Here is an 18,059-nt window from a genome sequence, read left to right on the forward strand (position 1 = left end):
GAGGCCAGAGGGAGCAGGCTGAGAAGAAAGAAACCCAGGCTCAGGCCATTCCCCCAACCCCACATCTGAAAGTGGAGAATACATCACGAGAACCCTCCCATTCCAAGCCTCTGGGCCAGTGAGAAAGTCCTGGCCTTGCTCAGTGCCCAGCTACTTTCTGCCTTCTTAAATCTTGGAGGGGCAGAGCTGTTCTCAACTCTCTGTGGCAATCTGGACCTCATCTGTTTGTCTGGAAGACAGGAGTGCTCTACATTGACAATTCTGAAGGAGACTATTTCAAAGGCAAAAGAAATGCAAAATACAAAGGGCTTAATTCCTTGCATACATACATTCCCTCACTTATAAATCATCTTATGAATGCATTGAAAGCATGAGTCATAAAGGGAGAGATGCATGATCAAAGAGTTCATCCCTGCATTTCAAAATGAGGTCACCTCGAATTCTGTGTGAAGGTGAACGGGGGTACTGGCAAGCTCAGTTAATAATTATTCAGATTCTAGTCATTAATCCTGTATGTCTTTGTCTTGCTGGATAGAGATAAACAAAAGAGTAAGAATTTCCAGATCAAAAGAGTGTTCTCAGCGGGACTATTAATACTTTTCATTATACAAGCCATTCATTTAATGAAACTATTTTCAATTTCTTAAACTGAAATACATACAATGCAATCTGAAGTATGACTTGTTTTTTACCTACTGATGTAGGATGAGTTTGCAAAGCAAAATGTAGCAATTTGTTTTATGAAATCAGAGATAAAACAGGCTTCTAAGGTTGCAGGATGATAGAGGAGTTTATCAACAATTCTATTTTTCTAACTCTTTCCTAGGTGTTTTGTTATCCTTTTTGTCACCAGTCTGCTCTTATTTCTCAAACTTGCTTGAAATATTTGATTTTCACATGCCACTGCAGTAGCCTTCACTGGGAGAAAAAGAGAGAGAGGGAGAGAAGAGAAAAAGAGGATGAGAAGGAGGAGGAGGTGGGGAGGAAAGGATGGGAGGGATGCCTGAAATCTTTTTAAAGAGAATGACTATTCTTTTCAATGCTACCCCTACCCTGTTAAGTGCAGGGTAATGTCCAAAAATAATAGGAATAGAAAAGACATTCTACATTCGATCTATAAACAGATCTAACACAATCTCAGCTACCTCTAATTTACAGGTGATCTAAAAACAATATTTTAAATTGGCACCTTAGAAATACTGTGAAAAATAAAAATTTCTTTATCTTTGGGAGTGGATGAAATCTTGTCCTGCCTGCCTGCCTGCCCCTCTCTTCCTCCCTCCCTCCCTCCCTCCCTCCCTTCCTCCCTCCCTTCCTTCCTTTTTTCCTTCCTTCCTCCATGTTCTCTACCCTTTGTTTTCTGATTATAGTGCAATGTATTAGAGAAAATCCTCACCTCTCTAAATATCCACTCTTCTATCAGTGAAATTGGACTGAATCCTGATTCCCCAGAACTGGGGTGGACCTGGGGTGTACTCAAACATTACTACAGGACCATGATGATTGCTTTTCCTTGTTATATCAAATATTTTTTCCATCACCTATAATCTTGCCCGTATTCAATATTTTGGCCAGTCGTGGTGGCTCACATCTATAGTCCTAGCACTTTGGGAGGCCGAGGTAGGTAGATCACCTGAGATCAGGAGCTTGAGAACACCCTGGCAAACATGGTGAGACCTCGCCTCTACTAAAAATACAAAAATTAGCCAGACATGGTGGCACATGCCTGTAATCCCACCTACTCGGGAGACTGAGGTACAGGAATCGCTTGAACCCAGGAGGCGGAGGTTGCAGTGAGCCAAGATCGTGCCACTGAACTCCAGCCTGGGTCTCAGAGAGAGACTCTGTTTCAAAACATGAATCTATATAAATAAACATTTCATTGAACTGAATCCCTGCACAAATAAGTAAATTAGAAATTATTAGTTCCTAAAATTTGATTGTCAATATTCAAGGCACCTTCTTAAAAAAAATTCTCTATAGATCCAAATAAAAATTAAACAGTTATTTCTGGTCACTCTTTCTTTTTTTTTTTTGCCATTATTGTTTATATGACCTTATAATGTTACAAATAATCATTATTATTTGTAAATACGTCCTTTACTATCAGATCTAGTGGAAATAAGAAAAACTCTATATATTAAACTCCTACAATTTGCTCTGAAATCTGTGAAGAACATAAAAGAAATATGATTAATATCTAATGTCTTATAGTCTAAATATCTTAGAAGTCTAGAAATGCTCTAGTATGAGACGGCAACTAAAAAAAATTACCTCTGATGTCTCTTATCAAAGTAAAATCCTTTTCAGTATAGGTTTTTTGAGAATTGATGTGTTTTAACTATTTTGAAATGCTTATTTTGTTGTTTAAAGCATATTAGTTCTTTCAAAATAGAAATGAAATATAGGAAGTGTTTACCAAACCTTTCAATTAAATACAAAGGAGCTCTCCTTTTGAAAACATTTCTTGTCAAGTTATATATTTTTATAACTAATGAATTCTTAGACTAAGATTTTCAAAAAAAAATAGTTATGCGTCTTTTGATGAGTTTAATACCATCATGGAGAAAAGTCTTTCTTACTATTTGGAAAAAAAAAATTCTAAGATGGTAAAATAGCATGTTTTAATTTTTTTTCTTTAACAAAGGCCACAAACTTGTAGATTATTGTTAACATTTTATTTCTAAAAGATATAGTATGTACAGTCATATCACATATGTTTAGACTTTTAATTTAAAGAAGAGTTATTAAGGTGCTTCTTTTTTTTTTTTTTAATAACAAATCCACTGTGAGTCCATACAACGTTTTCTTGCTGTTTTCATTTAATCACAGATGCAGTGCACATTAACATTTCCCAGTAAGTACTGACTTAGTAGATTTCCTCCCAGATACAGGTGTGTAGTCAATTTTGTGTAAGAAAGCCTCTGCTAACTCAAAGAGCCAAGTAAGAGCACCTTTCCACCAAGGCGAGGGGCTTTTAATGAATTCATTGCTAGAACTGCTGTCTCTGCTGCCCTCTACTGCCTGGGGGATCCCTGCCCTGTTGGAATCAAATGAATTCACACCTCAGAGGGGAACCTATATGGCCTAAAGGGCATCTTGGTCAGAGCTCCGCCTGTCAGCCTAAAATGAGACTTCTAGAGAAAACAGCTTTTAACCATTCAAAAGTATATATTTAGAACGACTTTAGGGCACAGAGATGTTAAACGTTTAGATGGGTCATGTGTACACTTTTGAAGCCCCTCCCCAACTGCACCACAGGCAGGATTAAAAATACCCTGAGCTCCTATTGTGTTTCTGGGTGCTGTGCTGGGAGACTGTGCTGCTCAAGGAAATTAAATTTTGAAAGTTTGACAGCTATAAGGCTAGCTGGAAAAATTTCAGACTGTGCTTTAATAAAACAACAATGGGAATCTCTGGGACCATAGAGAAAGTCATCTTGACTACAGGAAAACTGGGGATGTGCTGAGGGCCCTGGGCCTGGCCTGGGGCTGGTTCTGGAGGAGGGTGTGATGGATGAGCACCTCCAGGAACTGGCAGAGCCCCACAGACGGCACAGCATGGGGCCTGTTCAGACACTGGAGTGTTTACCCTGCAAGTCAGGGTAAGACAGAGATAAGAGAGAGAAGGATGGATTGGAGCCACATTGCATTTTGTCATTCTGAGCCTAACTTAGTGAAAAATGATAGGACACCTAGTTTGCTCTGCAGAAAAGACAGAATAAAATAAGATAGAATGGAGTAAATAAAACTAATACCTGAACCCCTTCGATGGGTCAGACACTATGCAAGGCATCTCACATAGAGCATTTATTTTATCCTCACAAAAATCCAGTGACATAGGAACATATTTTATTAACAAGAATTCTGAGGCTCAGATTCAATATCATATCTGGGGCAGAGACTGCTAACTACCTGTTCCCATATTTATCCCCAGCCTTTTCTCTCTGGTCACCTCTATGGCAGAGCCTTCAGAATCTAAAAATTCTCTGCCTCAGCCTCCCTTGCAGGGTAGAAGTGTCCCAGTGACATAATTCTAGCTGGTGAACTATCAGTCTGTTGGGAAGCTTTTTGTAAAGTTTAGAATGCTTATTAAAAGACAATGAAGCCCGGGTCCCCGGCACTGCCTGCACTCTGTGTTCCTACTGGCAGCGTGGAGGTAGCCATACCAGCTGGGAAAACCTTGGCATGCCACAGTAGTCCCTGACTGCACTGCCAGAAAGGTTGTCCCTGAGGTCATGGAGCAGAAGTAGTCACACACCAAACTAAGATGTTGAACCTCAGAGACTTGAGTCCATCTAAGGGAGGAGGAAGAAAGACTCACTGAGTCCTATGTTATGACACTTGCTCACCCAGCCCCCTCTTCACCACAGCAGGCTTCTTGCTGAACCAGTATGTCAAGTGCCAGAGCTGATGATGAGCCAAGGGTGTCCACAGGCAGACAGTGCCTGAAGCCAACACGTGCTGCTCTGTTGCAGTCATGCTGTGGTCCCTCCTCACCACAACATCACTCCCTAGCCACCTGAAGAGCAGGCAGGCCTCCCATATGCATACCTTTGGCAGACAACATGTGGGGCCATAGGGGTGTCACCCGGGGAGGCTGATGTAGAAGGGCATAGCTTTCAAATCACAGGTGACATCATCTGCATATTTAAGGTCTATGTGGCTTTTCTATCGCTATCTGTAGATAATAGTCTTCTTTATTCTGTCTCAACACATAAATATCCCCTTTGTCCTATATCTGATGTGTTTTTATGGGTTACTAATTTATAATCTATACATCTTACAATCTTCCTATGATTCACAAGCCATTTGCTTAAAATCTATACTTAATACAACTTATGAGTTACATCATCCATTTTCCTTTCTTGTTGTCTATCAAAAAATTGAATATACTCAAATAACACAGCACACATGCTTTATAGATACCGCCAAAGAAGACACATTTCCATTAACCACGTAGCTAGAAGCCTAAAGAGCAAATAAAAACCTGTAAGGATGGGGTGGCAAGACAGAGACTGTATCTTCATGGAAGCACCGCAGTTGAGCCAGAGCCAGGAACTGCCCTCCCCATCACTTCTTGCAATGTGCAGAGCTGAAGCACCTATTGAGTAAACCATTATTCATGGAAATTTCTTTCATGTGCACCCACATGCCTCCTGACTAGATTCCTTGTCACCATTCATTCAACAATAATTTCTTGAGGACCAGTTGTATACCAGACGCTTACTTTAGGAACTAGTGATATAAGAGTAAAAGTAATCTCTGTTGCTGTGAGATTTACTTTCTAGTGAAAAGAGAAAGAATATTTCTTAAAATATTAACTTTTGAATTTCTGCATGTAGCCATGATGAGGTAACTAGAAGCCTAAATTTGCCCTGCTCCTGTAGTCAACTAGAAAACTCAAGATTCTTGCTGAAGGCAGGCAAGGTGATAAGATATGGAGGGTGGGGAATGAAGAATTTGATTTTATATTGAGGTCAGGGAGTTTTCTAAACTGACTCAGCCGGATTCTTGCTAAAACCGGGCCAAGTAGGCCACGAACAGAGTCCAAGGTCAGAGTTTTGAGGACTTAAAGAAATTTCACTAAAGCTAGGTCAAGGAGAACATCTTTGTCAACTCCCAGGGAAAGAATAACTACAGGATGACATAAGTTGAAAAATCACCAGAGCCTGCATGGGGCTGGAAGGTGCAGTTCCAGGTAACAAGAGAGGACTCCGTTGAACAGCCAGAGCATTGAACAGAGACCCCAGCAGGGTCTTAGCAGTAAGCATCAACTAGCGCTAGACGAATCTGTTCCAAACTCACCCAAACAAAGTTACAATCAATTTTTAAAAATGTCAATCTATTTGGCATGTAAATAACTGCCTATGAGAACAAATTGCAACACTCATTAAAGGAAAACAATATAATCTTGACACTTAACAATTTAATATTTATAATATTCAGCAACCAAATATTAGTATATATGCAAAGATGTAGAAAAATGTGACTCATTATTATCATCTGAAAAAAATGTGAATAGACATTGTTTAGAAATGTCTAGAAATGACAGAAATGATGAAATTTGCAGATAGTTTAAAACAGTCATTATAAATTGTTCAAGCATTTAAATGAAACACAAGCACAATGAGAAGAGAAATAAAAAATATAAAAAGAATCAGATGGATCTTTTAAAGCTAAAAATTTTAATGTCTGAATGCAAAAATTTATTAAATGGGTTGAACAAGATATTTGATACAATGTTTGGTAAATTTATAGGCAATGATACATTTTTTTTTCAGTGAAAACATTCTTTATTAGTAAGCAGACATTTCAAACTTTTTGATTACATACATCATGCAAAATGACTGACCTCACACATGGTTATCTAACTGTTGATTGTGACATCTTTTTTGAGATGATTATAAATTTAAGAAGAATGACTGCAGCAGTAAAAATAATTCTTGAAAATGACTCTCGATGAAGCAAAACACTACATAGCACACATGAAATACTGTTCATCCCTCCTGGATGTTTAATTCTCTCCTAATGTAAATCTCTATTTTGGAAGACTATTATATACAAAAATGGCAGTTGTTTTTGTATGTGCATCTATAGGCAGTCAACTGATAAAAACAAGAAAATTTCAAATAATTTTACAAGGTTTGGTTACTTTTCCTGTTTTGTTAATACAAAACAGGACAATACCCTTTGATTTAAAATGTTCGTTTCTTTTAAGAAATCATTTTCTTCAGAAGATGATTTTGACCAATGAAAAGGTTGTTTTATCCCTGGTAATCTTTTTGAAATGGGGCTGGCTGTTATACATTATCCAAGTTGTTTTCAGTGAGTGAAAAGGAGTAGAGCTTATTTTGAGAAGAATTCCTCTCAATTATGGCTCTGAGAAAACTTTTCTGCAGTGGTGGGCTCACCACTTTCATCCTGTGGTAGTTCTGGTAGCACTCCCAGTATCAAAACCCTAGCACAGGTAAATTCACCTCTTTAAAATCAGTAATGACCCTGGAGAAAGATGAATTCCAAATCTAGTAGCATATTCAAGTCATCTGGCAGAGAAATAGGCATAAAAGACTTCTCTAGGTACTTGGGGTGCTGCTGTCACAAATACCTAAAAATGGAAAAGTGGCTCTGGAATTGGGCAGTAGGTAGAGGCTGGAAGAATTATGAGGAGCATGCCAGAAAGAAGCAAAATTTAGGCAATGAAACATTTTGATCTGAAGAACAAAGAGAAAAAATCTGAACAAAGTTATACGTATCTCAATGATACGTGGACAATATCAATACATAAAATGTGCATATAATAGACTTCCAGAAATGGAAGGGAGCAAAAAAAATATGTAAAGAAATGTTGGAGGATGATTTTCCATATTTGGCTTAAAAAGCAATCCACAAAAATAATAAACAATATTAAACAGAATAATTTAATAGAAAATAGAAAATTAAAGCACATCAAGGCACATCATAATCAATTTGTTTAAAATTAATGATAAAAAATCTTTAAAAAGTCAGAAAATAAGGACAATTTTGTATAGATATACAAAAATTAAAATTATTACTGACTTTTCAGCAAAAGCAGTCCAATTCAAAATGTGATTAAACAAGTTTGAAACACTGAAAGATGGAGGGGTGGCGGTCGGGGGACATCCCTGTTATCCCAGGATTCTACATGCAGAGAAAATATTCTTCAGAAAATATAGGTGAAGTAAATACATTTTTGACAAATACAAACTGAAATAATTTATTGCTAGCATACTTGCTCTACAAAAAATGTCAAAGGAAGCTCTTTCATTGAAGAAAAATGACACTAGATGGAAACTTAAATCTATACAAAGGAATGGACATACAAGTGGTAAATGTGTGAGTAATTTTTTTTCTCTTCCTAAAGTTTCTTCAAAAGACGGTTGACTATTTAAAGTCAAATAACAATATATTTTAAGGTCTGTAATATATGTATAAGTAGAATGTATGACAATTAAAATACAGAGGTTGCAAGGTTCTGTTTTACATGCAGTGGTAGAATACTAATTGATAGTATACCATGGTAAGTCAAAGATACAGAGAGTAACCATAAAAAGAAAGTAAAACCAAAAGATACAAGAAATGTTCAATTAATCCAAAAAGAAGGTGGTATACACAATAAAGCTAGGAATTAACTCTTAATCAGTAAATTATTCGTTGCAGTAAGATATTTATGTATTTATTTAGTATCACCAGAAATCCTGCTATAAATATTCTAAAAGAGCAGAAATACAGTGTAAGATACTTAAATTGATTCACCATGTTATCTTCCGTAGACAGGTATTTCCCAGATTAAATAGTTAAGTACTTTGTAATATAGGGGCATGGAAATACATTCACTCCAAGCATTGTTTCACACGCAGGGACAAGGAATTATACTGCTTTTATTTTTCCCTGATTCAGATCCAACTCTCTGACAATTATACATCCCAAACTTCCTACTACATCATGCTGTCATTTGATGGTGTCGTCATAGATTGAGTTTTTATTTTGGAATAAATTGCCTGAGAGAGAGTTTATTGACAGTAAGAAGTTTATATCTGCTATTTTCACTTTCAAATTACATGGATTTAGAAGCCAACCTTTATGCCCAGCTTAACTGTTTCTTTGGTGTTCTGGAGAAGTGTGAGATTCACAGGTGATTAAGGTGACCCACATGCTTAAGTCACATTTATCACTTATTTCACTTCTGGGACCACACTATTGTGATCATGCAAAGGCAATGATGCGCACAGAATCTTAGACTCAGTCTTGAGGATTTCTGATATACAACTTATCTTTGTGTTCCCTGTTTATAATTATCAGAGAGGAAGAATTATATTTTATTCATCTCTGTATTCATTGCATTTAGCACATATTTTTCCCCTTTGGGAGAGCTCAATAACTTCCATTTTAAATTTAATGTATAAAGAGGGATTAATTGGAATTGAAATTGAGTGAACATTTCATCATCACTCAATGGCAACATTTTCCAGTGCAGCAAAATTTTCTAGTGCCAGAACTTTCCGTTAAGTGCTAATACAAAGTGGCTGTTCTGACACTTAGAACCGATAGAAGGCCTGTATTCATTAGGCATATTCACTTGACTACATACTCACTGAAACCGTCAGGAGGTGATAATCCACCTCATCATCATAAAAATGACCATATTATTTATATCATCCATACAAATTCATAACGTGCCATTTGCCTAGCAGTCTAGCTGTCTGGCTGTTCAATAACTTAAAAGTGTAATAATCGGGGAGAGGATGGGGCAGCAGGAAGACATATGGAGCAAAGGTACCTGATTCCTGTGCTAACTTTTGTGTTTTAACCTGTTTTCCCTTGTGTTAAACAGTATTTTTCACTGGTATCAAATCCAATTCAAAGGATACTTTCCAGCCCTCCAAATTATGATATTCACCTCTTTTCCCCTCAAGTGACTGCTAATTCCGAGAAAATTATTTGTCTCAAATTACGTCAGGTCATGTTTCCTCATTGCAGTATTTCGAGTCAGACATTTGTTGGGTTCCAATTTACCATGCAAAAAGCATCTGAATATGCTTCACTGGTGCAAATTAGCTATTAGAACAGCTTTCTCTCTTCATTACCTGTTAACTGGATTAAAAAGAACAAAATGACATATACTGGCATAATTCCTTAAACCAACTTTGGTATTTTTGCTTCTGAATTAGAAGCCCCTAACTCAGCAGCAGACTTATACTCAAATGGCCATAAAAAGCAATGGAAACTTCTGAAAAAAATTATAATCATTAGTAAATAAACACGGTCTCCGAAAAATGATGTTCTATGGATTCCATTAATAATGATCTTCTAAGGGAAGACTTCTCTGTCAGAAAGATCTGTGAAATTGAAGATTGATATCATGTCTTTACCAATGCCCACACATGTAAAACAAAAATAGAAAACTATTTTCAGAATACGGTTTAAGCTTAGGCGTTTTGTTTTTAGCAAAGACACTTTCTTACCAGAAAAAAATAATTCTATTCAGATAAAAAGAAAAATAGACTTCAAGATGAAACTTTTCAGTTGTTAATTGAGAACAGTACAGTCTAGATGAATTATGCGTCCTCTGCACTTCAATACATAATGAGTGTTCTGTTGTTTATTCCAGAGCAAGTGTTTATACTACAAGAAGTATATCTCTAGAGTTGATGTAAAAGGTTCAGTAATGTCTCTTTCATTCTTAGAATATGATTAGAGTGCTGATTATTAACAGGAAATACTGAATTTAATTTGAACATACTATTCTTTTTAAGAGTGTTTCCCTGCCTTAGGAGAAAACATGTTAGGAAAACAGGATCCTGTTTTCTATTTACTGTACCTTGTCTTCTTTCATTTGAAATAACCAGAAGGAGGAGAATGGAAAGACACAGAGACCACAGAGTGCAAATTTTTGAAAATAGCTCTGACATGGTGTGGCTTATTTCAGAGCCTTCATTTCACCTGGAAAGCCTTCTTAGTATACTATAAAAATATCAGTTCTGGAAAAATCTCTAAACCTCAGCTAAACATTTTTCCAAACTTCAGATTCACTCTGTTAATTCCCTTTTTCTTTGGCCTTTACCTATCCTTATAATTTCTTAAAAAGGTGAACCAATAGAAAGACAGAAGTACGATTTCAGCATGCAAGCAGGCAGAAAATCAACAGCTAGAGTAGCTGAGTGTCCAGGGATTGCTGTCTTTCAGAAAGACTTCTATTATGGCATTTCTAGTTGTAGGGGAAAAGAAAAAGGTAACTATGAAGGAAAGGAGTTTCAGCCTCCTAATTCTGGGATTGGGAAACTGTTTTTCTTTCACAGTTGAAATCCCCTAGTCAGCAAGAAAGTCCTGTGGGAGGAAAGTTTAATTCTTTAAGCCATTTGCTCCTACAGCTCTCAATTATAGCAGCAAAAACAATATAATGGAGTTTTAAAATCCAGTTAGGTAGATTTAAAATCAAAAATTAAGAAATGAATGATTTTTTTGCCTTTAATATAATCCTAAAATCACTAAAAGAAAAAAAAACTTTTTTTAAACTTTTCTTTATAAATTTTTCCAAAAATGCAGTTTAAAAGTCAATAAACTCAGCTACTCGGGAAGCTGAGGCAGGAGGATAACTTAAGTCCAGAAGTTCAAGCCCAACTTTGCAACACAATGATATCCAGTCTCTATTTAAAAAAATAAAATAAAAAACAATTTTTAAGTTCATGAATCCATAAAATTAAATCCATCATTTTATAAAAAAAAAGAGTTCCAGGTATTTTGGTGTGTAAATATATAATTATTTATATAAATAAAAATAACTTTTCAATTTGTGCTTTTTCAAACTGAAATTGAAAGAAAACTTTTACACAAGGTAGCTCAGAAACAATTAGGGAAAGATATTTTCATCTATGAGAGGAAATAGGAAGTGTTTTCTGTGACTTTGACACTTTAGCTATGTCCTTAAACCAAGATGGGTGAAAGGGATTTCTTCCAGTGCCCTGGCTTTATGATTCATGGCACTGAGTTCATTAAGTATTAGTTGAGTACAGACTAAATGTCCCATCATCGGGCTGGGTGCTGAATGGTTGCTGGCTTCAACTGTGGCTACACCATTTCCTAAATAGGTAACCTTAGGGAAGTCCATTAACTTTCTCAAGCTCTAATGTCCTCCTCTGTAAAAAATAGGTTTGTTAAAATGAGTGTCTCCCTGATAAGGCTGTCACTATAATGATGTACTCACGTCATGAAATAATGCACATTCTCAGGGACATAAGAAGTGCTCACTAAATACTATCCACTAGTATGGATTCACAAGTGTATACATACAAGTGTACTTGTAGGTGTTGCTTGTTAATGAATTAATGGATAGAACAAAGAAATGGAAAAAGGAGGGAAAAAAATTAGCCAACTTTCTGTGAGCCTATGGAAGATTCCTTCCCACGTTGACCACAGTTTATCTCAAGGCCTGGACAGAGAATAGAAGCTATCTGGTGTCAGATGCAGACAAAAGTAAGCACCTTTAAATGTTCACCACAATCATAGAAACTACGAACAGCCCTTCCTTTCCAACTTTTGCAAATCTCCTCCTCTTCTGTTAGTTTTTGCTTATGCCACAGAAAACATATAAAAGAACTCATAACTCATTAACTAGCAACACCTACAAGTACACTTGTGTGTATACACTTGTGAATCCATACATGTCCTCAAGATATGATTATCCGAGGTACTGACAGCCTCGTTCAGTTATGAGGATGCAGCTCAGGGTCACAGCAATGCAGGTCACGTCCACACATTCTAAGGAGGCCCAGACCCTGCTCTGCACTGCTGCTGAAGAACCCACTGTTCTATTCAACCAAGTTCCTGTGAGCCATTTCACTGGTCTTCAAATATCTTATTATTCATTGAGGTAAGTTCCCTTACATATAAGCATCAAAGAAAAATGTCGCTGCCTAACCAAAAATGGAATAATCATTTGAGAAGTTTTGTCCAAATGTGTGCAGATTTTAAACTGACAACTACTAAGTACCCAGGATCTACCTGGAATTCTGGATTTGAACACAAAAGAAAACTTCCAAAATGCCATACTGCGCCACCCTATAAGGGTCCGAGCCTGTCCGCAGTTGAATGATACCTGAGATCTTTAAAGAATCCATTATCAAGAAAACAATGGCATATTTCAACTCACTTTGATGACCTGCTGCTGTTTAGGTTCTATAATGTGTGTATCCAAGTGAGGGTGAGTCAGCAGCAGGAAGAAAGCTCATTAAACACTTTTCAGATTACATTATCGAAAATGAGGCTATCCGGTTGATTGTCACAGTGGGCATTACAGAGTGCTAAAGCTTCTCTGAAAACATAGGGCTGCCAGTGAGAAAAACATAGGATTAAAAATGCCACAGTTGACATCCAAACACCAGTTTTTCCATGTGACATCTGAGAAGAAAGTTTCTCACTTGACCTTAAAATCATTTTAAAAAGAATAACCCATCGTTTTGAAAAATCTATGTCATGAAAAATCAAGGTCAAGTTTGAAAACAATGAGACATTTTCACATAATGTCTTTTTCACATAAGACATTGTTCGTTGAAAGAGACTTGAACAGAACCTTCAAAACAGCAGAACGTTCCTTTTCCATGTGGATCCTGAGGTTAAAAATATTCTATGAACTCAAATTTTCAAGTTTACCCATGTCTTAGTCAAGGTCTTTAGTTGTAAGCAATAGAAACTGACTGACTAATTAAGCAGAAAAAAATATCCAGGAGTTTATTAAAATATATTGAATAGTGTACAGAATGGTTGGAAAGGCTGGAGAACATCTCTGAGGCTAAGCTGGCAAGAATATGTTTAAATCCTTCAGTGCAGAACTGGCTTGTGAGGAAACTTTGCCTGCTGCAGTTGCCACAATCCCATGATGTCACTTTGCACCCCTGCCCTTGGAAAGCCAGTTCTCTGGCTGCAAAAGGATTCCTCAGGGCGTCACTTTCATCCCATTGTTTACTTTAAAACAGCAGTCTCTGGAAAGGACTGTGATTGACCAAACCCAGCTTGCCATCTGCACAGGAGATGGTAATTATACATTTTTGGATTATACCTGGGGGGTGTGGTAAGTCTCTTTCCTCTAGAATTTTTCTACAAATAGCCCAAAATATCTTGCTGACAGAAAATATAATCCTGTATTTTGAGCGATCGTCTAATTTATCCAGCAGATCAGAACACTTTTGAGAGTGAAAAACAATGTGCTATCAAATAATTACTTCAGGAAAAGAGGTATAAACTGCATCACTTCAAGTAGAAATTATCACCTGGTTATAGTGACAAAGTTTTCATGCCTGGGACACATTCTCAGTGCTGCTACAAGTTTTTTACTGTCTACCAGCTTGGCTGCACTGCTCCCAGGTACAGGGCTGCAGCTCTACAAGTATCTGCTAGAAGCTGGGCAAAAACAGCAGGTACAGGACCAGAAGGGGTCATACTGCCCTAGGGCCCTTCTGACATGATCCAGGCTCTCACTGGAGGAGAGTTGGTCCTGTGTTACTCACCACAATTATCGGCTGAGCTCTCCAAATTATGCACAGCAAAAGCGTACTAACTTCACACCAGTATATTTCAAGCGATCTTGCAAAGACATTGAAAACACTTTCACAGATGCCCAGATAAGGCTATTTTTTCTGTTTAAACTGGAAAGCTAATCCAATGGGGAACTCATGTGAAGGTGGAGGTAGAAATGGCTTTCTTTTAACCCTTCCCATTTCTATATTAATTGGTTAGTTTCTATCGACATAAGTAAAGTGGCTACACATGGATCTGATTTGGGAATAACTGGTCAACAGCTGACGCATTGCTGAGACCATGAACAGCAGGATTGGATGGGTGAGCGAGCAAGGTCACCACAAGAAGGGGTCAGAAAAGGCTGCAAAGTTCTCGGGTTAATGTGGATGATTTAAATGCTTAGTATAAAACCTATCTTTAAAAATTGATTTCCTGAACTTTACATAAACTGATCTTATTTTCTTAGTTATTCTGCTTCAAAATTTACTATGAAGACTTCCATAGAATCATTATTTTTTCTGTCAAATTTTACTACAGTCACATGTTACTTAATGACAAGGTTACATTCTGAGAAATGCGTCATTAGGCAATTTCCTTATTGTGCCGACATCATAGAGTATGCTTACATACACCTAAATGATCACAACCTATATAACCTACTACATACCTAGGTTATGTGGCTCCTGGGCTGCAAACTTGTACAGCATGTTACTTTACTGAATACTGAGGCAATTGTAATACAATTGTAAGTATTTGTGTATCTAAACATAGAAAAGGCAATGCTTTGCATTACTACATTATGATGGCTAAAATGTTGCTAGGCAATAGGAACTTTTCAGCTCTATAATAATTTTATGGGAACATGGTCGCATATGCAGTCCATTGTTGACTGAAATGTCTTTAGTGGCGCATGACTATTCCATTTTTATATTAAGAAACATTTATTGGTTACCTGCTCTTTCCGACAGTCATGGAGGTTAAAGTAATGAATATTACAGTGTCCTTGCTCCTGAGATGTTCTCTGTCTAATGGGACAATGGATATGTCAACAAGTGTGCATCATGACGTTATAGGTGACTTGACTTTGAGCTGAGTATTATTCAACACACTCAAAACAACAGACTATTAGAGAAAAATCACATATACGTTGAACTATATAGACAAAGGATGGAAAATACTGATACATTCAATCCTAATACCTGCAAGTAAGAACTTAAAGAAATATAGAGAAATGATTATAATTTTGGGTTAGTTTTTAAAATAAAATAACTAAAAAACTCCCACTGCTTTTCTAAAACACAGATGTGGCCATTCCTGCAATAGATTTATGGTCCTTTTACGACCCATTAAAGTCACTGTATATGACTATTCACAGACCCAGAAACCCAGGCAATGAGGGCCAAGAATTAGTCCTCCCCAGGGTCCGTTATTCTGCTTAACTGAACTGCTGTGAAAACAAGTTGCATTATCAGGGTTTTTTCAGCTGATTCTAAAAATAGTTTGAAGGCAGAGAGAAAAAGAAAGATATTGAATGGTTAGACTTGAAGGCTTGACTGATAAAATGAAATTTTTTTTCTAAAAATCTTAAAATTAAGTATTACTATAGTTTCTCTTCAACTGTGAAGTAGCTGACACTGCCCTACGTGCTCACTTTTATGGAGGATAACTTTGTCCATTGACAGATGAGAAAACAAAGATCCAAAAGCGTTCAGGGCTTTACCTAAGGTCACAGAATTTAGTAAAACAACTGGGCAACAGAGTAGAGACAATCAATCCTCAGATAACCCAGAGTACCTTTGAACTAAACAAAAATCGATCTTAAAAATTTTAAATAAGCACAATAAATGGCCAGTGGCCTCTAACTTGCCTTTATGGAATAGGAGTGCCCATCCTGATGTTTTTTTTGTTTTGTCTTGTTTTTGTTTTTATTTGAATATGGTGCTCTCAAATTTGGTTCTACACCTTGCCATACAATGATATTTAGACTTCAAAGAGGATCCTCTAAAGAATAGCGATTTGTCCTAGAATATTCAAATCTTAGACAAGGTCACACAGAATCAGGCATAGCCCAGCCATCCCACCTACTCATCCGTTCAATAATGTTTACTTAGAATTTGTGTGTCAGGTGCTGTGCCTGATAAAGGGAATGCATGACAATGTGAGTGATTTATAAAGTGTAGTTTTGTGACAATTCACAGATAGAAATTAACACTTAAGGAAATCATGAAACTAAACACTGATCCTCTTCTCTTAGGACCATAGAGATATTTAGCAAGGTGTAGCAATATGCCTGCTTCTTATTGTAGGTATTGATTCACATATTCATCTAACAAATATTTACTCAACACCTGAACCAGGCCATGCATTGGCCAAACCAAGCATGCTGAAAAGTTGAAGGGCCTAACAAATAAGATGTGCAGTTCAGCTCTCACTCTTTATTTAAAGAACAAACCTTACTCTTTCTGTTAAATGCAAAATTAACTTTAAAGTAACCATTCAAGGGTTACTTTGTGAGAATAAGAGGCAAAACAACTAGGGTGTCTACTTGCACGGTGGAGTGGTAGAGTCGGTTACTGAGGTGAGCTCAAGGAATGCATTGACTGTGGATATTGCAATTGTTGTTTTGCTTTGCTTGTGAAAGAAGAGGTTGAGAACTACCTTGAGATTACCTACTAATCTTTCATCAGAAATGGTCACCATGGTATTGGTATAGCAATAAAGTCAGCATGAACTACTTAATATATAAGAACGCTGGGTCTCTTTTCAGGGTTCAAAAGGCTGAATAGCAGCTTATCTCTGCTGTTGAAGGTCAACACAAACATGACTATGAAAGCCCTTAAACTTTCCCAAAAAGTAGAGATATATTACATTTACCAAAGTGTTTAAAGCAAAGAAAAATGAGATCCTTTCCAGTCTGTTGCATACCTCTTCAAGAATAAAGGATTCTTGATGGCTTCCTTGCTATTGGACATGTGCCTCCCCTCTCGCAGCAGCGCCATCTTCAGGTCCATTTTGCTCATGCAAATGGGATGCGCAAATGTGGACTAGCACCTCCTCTTTGCTGTGTAGTTTCAAGTCAATCCTCTCAGGCAGACCCTCTCACAAAATTGAGATGTGCTGACATTTAAAATGCCAGGCTGTGTTTATTGAGCAGGAGGGTTCATAAAAGTTTATTTTGTCATCACCATTTAAGAGCCCAAACATCCCTTTGGAAGCATTGCTTGGATGTCTAAAGAGCCTCACATAGAGTGTGAACTGATGAAAATTCCTGACAAAATGTTTATGGAAGCAGCAAGGCTGGTAAGGAGGCAAGTGCTCTAATCAAAATGACCACCCTGCCTGTGAAACATTCTACATTCAAGTTCCTTTCATAGGGCCAGGGCATAAAACCTGATCATAAGGTGCATAGCTAATGAAAGAAACATGACTTTTAATAGGCACAGTTGACCCAGCAAACTGCATGGGGTTGGTTCATAATCTTTCACACCCATTACATCTTGCATTCATTTCCTCTCCGTGGCTCTCATCGCTGCATGTTCTATGCCTTCATGATCCTGCTCAAATTCCTCTGTGAGTGGGTTCTATCCGCCCATAGAACTCACCTCCCTGTGAGCTTTTGGAACAGAGTATTTGCCCTGTGGCATCATGGACTACTGTTTTTATTGTGGTGTTCTCTACCTTCAAGTAGCCTTCACACTTCCTAAAAGTAGAAATTGTGGCTTAGAAAACTGTGAATTATCTACTCTTATGTTCAGTTCATATTAATTTACTGAATACAAGCAAATCATTTCTATGGGAATTGTTAAAAAATCATTAACAAATAAAATCATGAGGTGCCACCAATCCACACCCCATGCTCATGGAACACAGCATGATCTGGGCAGGTAGGAATAAGGGTGGTGCAGGTCATGGGGACATGAAATGGGAAATAAATGCAAGAAAGCATGGGTGGAAAACCCCAGATCCTTGGAAAACTATGGCCATTCTTGTCATTGAAAGACTTGAACACAAATAATAAATACTTGA

Source organism: Macaca thibetana, chromosome 8, assembly GCF_024542745.1.
Source record: "Macaca thibetana thibetana isolate TM-01 chromosome 8, ASM2454274v1, whole genome shotgun sequence".
In the NCBI taxonomy this organism is placed as follows: Eukaryota; Metazoa; Chordata; class Mammalia; order Primates; family Cercopithecidae; genus Macaca; species Macaca thibetana.